We start from the raw sequence: 3,613 nt of genomic DNA on the forward strand, positions 1-3,613 counted from the left end.
AGACTATCATCTCCTGACATAGCAAAGGTACTGGTGAAACACTCCAGCTATGTATTTGTAATCCCATGTTCCTTACTAGTGACAAGGGCATCTCTTCTTAATATAAAATTCCTAAATTCCTTGATGATACCTTTTACTCTTATTCTTTTTAATTAAAAATAATTTTCTTTAGGCTTATTTTTATTTGCTCAATATTGGGTGGGGAAGACACAGATTGATTTGAGAAAAAAAAGAAATGGGGGTGATACAAGAACTAAAGATATCAATAAAAAGTGCCATTGGAACACTCATGCTGCCCTGGGTCTTTCTCCTTCAGTCCTCAATGCACAACACTATTTGCTCTTGGTTCTCCTTGGCTGAAAGGAAAGAAATGTTGAAATTATTGAACTACCTCTCCAAAAAAAATGTACCATCTTTGTGGCTCCCCTGTTATAAATGGATTTTAATTACACCACAATCAAAATTAAGCTTAAACTATTTACCAAATATTAAGTAGCAATAACACAGGGAAGAAAGACATGAAAGAAGTAAGATCAATAATCATGATGATCTAGTTAGTGGTGCCTCTGACCTGAAACTTATTTAATCTGAAGGGTCCTCTATTTGTCCTCTGGTAGGAGCAATGAAACCAGAGGATGATAAAAACATGGCTTCTGGATTATCCCATTCTATGTTCTTCCTAGCCTCTAGGCAGTATCAAAATATTCATTATCAGAAAGGAAACTTCCTCTGAGATAAATAATTGATTTTTCTTTCCCTTTGGTGAAATATTTGATCATTCTTTTGTATGTCATTGTTCATTCCTCCACTAATAGGCTTGGGTCTAGTTCCAGTTCTATTCCAAAATAAGGAATAAATAAAAACACTAAAAGCTATGAAGTCCCTCAGTCATAGTAAGAGCAGGGCCTGAAAAGGCACCAGGAAAATGCTATTAAAAAGGGACCGTTGGTAGAGCAGAGCTCCTATTTATTCTTCTTGCTTTCCTTATCTGGCTGTGTGTGAGCAGATGCAGACTCACGTTGCTCCTCTGGGATCATATCTAGGAACTTGGTCTGCTTCCTGGCACATTGGTGCAGCTCATTCGGGCAGAGAATGTCCAAGAGACAGCTTGACCTTTCTTGTCTGGTGTCTGGTGTCCTTGAATTTCCTCCTTTCCCCTCTGGAACAGGATCAGAGTAGGAAGCTGCTTGATGAGAGGTGACATGCTCACTTTGTACCACGTACTGAAGTCAGGGTAGTGTCTGACATTCACTTTCCCAAAATTCATCCCTATACAATTATACTTGAGGGAGAAGTCAGCATAGATAGCAGTGAATGGCTGGCATCCATTAGACCAATGGCTAAAGAGTTCCACAATCCATGTGACATACTTGTTCTGTTCCAGCTCTTCGTCAGTTGTCTCATCATTAAATTACTTGATGTACTTGGGGTCCATGTAGGGGGGGTGTTTGCAGGTCATGAGGAGCATTTAATACCATAGGTTTTGCAGAGTTCTTCAATTCTAATCTGTGTTTATGCTACCTGTAAAAATAGATTGTGGTTTTTCTTAGGCTCTCGGATATTCAGAAGGTGCATGTATCACGTGACTTGAGTAAGAGTCATTCCCAAAATTTTGCTTAGGTCATCTTATCCCTTGCTGCATGTATCACACAAGACCCTTGTAATGATGGAGAGAGTTCCACATAAAGGCCATTTGTAACTTGGCTAACTAATTTTTTTTAAACTTTTTTCTGAGGAATAAGAATGAGCACTAAGAAAGCTAGTCACTTTTCACATAACATAAGAAAAGTCACTATATATGCCATTATTGATCAAAAAAATAATAGTTATGACAATTTATTATTGAAAACAGACTTTTATTTCTTGCTATGAGTTTTGAAAAAAATATTTTATATCATTTATCTCATCTGAACCTCACAACAAACCCATGATGTAGGTGCTACAGATATTATTAGCCCATTTCACAGGTGATGAAATTGAGAATCAGAGAGTTCAAGAGATTGGCAATAGTCACATATCTAGGAAGTGTTGGAGATGGTTTTGAAACTCAAATGTTTTTGACTCTGTGTTCAACACATGATGCAATACTTTATGATGTAAAATGCTACTTATTGAAAATAATTTTCTTTAGATAATGAATACTTAAGAAATGTTACTGAGATAGGACAATTTTATTACTACAGCAGCTTTCTTTAAAGCTTGGAGTCATGGAGAGAGGGAAATTTTCTCTGAGGAGGCAGCATCATTGAACCAGATTGATTGAAGTGCTTCATTACACCATCAACCTTGCCCTTGGCACCAACCATACTCCAGAAGTAATCAAGTAGTGCTTATCACAGTCTTTCTGAATGAAAAAGCTGAGAAGGAGCAAGCCTGGGCATCAGCACTTCCTAAAATCTTTCAAAAAGAGCAGATACATGTTTTACATTAAAACTGTGGTTTCTTCTCCCTCCATCTTTCTTTCTCAGAATTTTCTGTGGACAATTCTCTAACTTTTCACACATTTCATGACATCACAACTAGTGGGATCCTGGCACCTGAATCTCCATGGCTATCCTGATAGAGTGCCCAGTTTCAGAAAGTTTACACTCACAAAGGTAAATTTTCATAATCATAAAATATAATTCTTGTTTTTCAGGGTAGGGAGAGAGTAGGGAAAGGTATAATTGAAGCAAAATTTTTAACCAACTGATACTAATAGTATTACCCTAGTGGTGTTAGGCAAATAGCATTCAGGTAAAATTCCTATTTTCCTAAGTTTATTCATTCAACAAAATTGAATATCTCAGAATACCATCAATTCTCTTTTTTTGGAGGGAGGACAAGGAGATAGACTTGTGATTTTATCAGTTCAGAGTAGGCTATGATTTTCAATGAGGTTGACTGACATCTCATCTCTAATTTATAACTCCAGAAACTTAATTGCATGTGACTGAGGTATAGTAACATCTCTACAGCTACACAGGTAGTATATATAAGAGTCAGGACTTGAACACAGGGCTTCCTTTCTCCAAGTCTATTACTTTATTCACTACACTTCCTTGTTTCACATTTTGAATCAAATCAACATAACAATAACTGATATTTATAGAGTACTTTAAAATTTACCAAATACGTTAATTATATTATCTCAGAAGTCTTACAACAATGCCATGGATTAAGTTATAAAGGCTATTATCTTTATTTTAATGATACTGTCTGACATTTCCATATCACTGAAAAGTAAGCAATGCTGTATGCAAATACTGTATGCAAAATACATGATTTCATTTGATCTTCATGGATAGCTCTGCAAAAGGTGCTACTATTCCCATTTTATAAATAAAGACATTGAACCTCAGAGAGGTTACAGCTTGCTTATAGTTACATGGTTAATAATTGTCAGAGGTGAGATTTGAAATCCTATATTTCATCATTCCAAATCCAGTATCTTACATACTAGGCTGCAGCATATCTCTGGAAAATATATAGTCAGTTCAAAAGTGGAGTTGGGAAAGCTATCTTTTTTATATATCTCAGACTCCTTTTCTACTTCATCATCAAGACCTTCCCGCCTACCTATGAATGTTACCACACTCTGTTCTAGATCACTTTAATTTCTCTTTCTAGACAT

The 3,613-nt window shown here is 36.0% G+C and overlaps 1 pseudogene; it reads right to left on the reverse strand.

The window, feature by feature from the left end:
• Positions 1-962: 962 nt before the first annotated feature.
• LOC110212497 (thioredoxin-related transmembrane protein 2 pseudogene) lies at positions 963-1,459 on the reverse strand (annotated as a pseudogene).
• Positions 1,460-3,613: the final 2,154 nt, after the last annotated feature.

Source organism: Phascolarctos cinereus, unplaced genomic scaffold, assembly GCF_003287225.1.
Source record: "Phascolarctos cinereus isolate Bilbo 61053 unplaced genomic scaffold, phaCin_HiC Scaffold_4;HRSCAF=312, whole genome shotgun sequence".
In the NCBI taxonomy this organism is placed as follows: Eukaryota; Metazoa; Chordata; class Mammalia; order Diprotodontia; family Phascolarctidae; genus Phascolarctos; species Phascolarctos cinereus.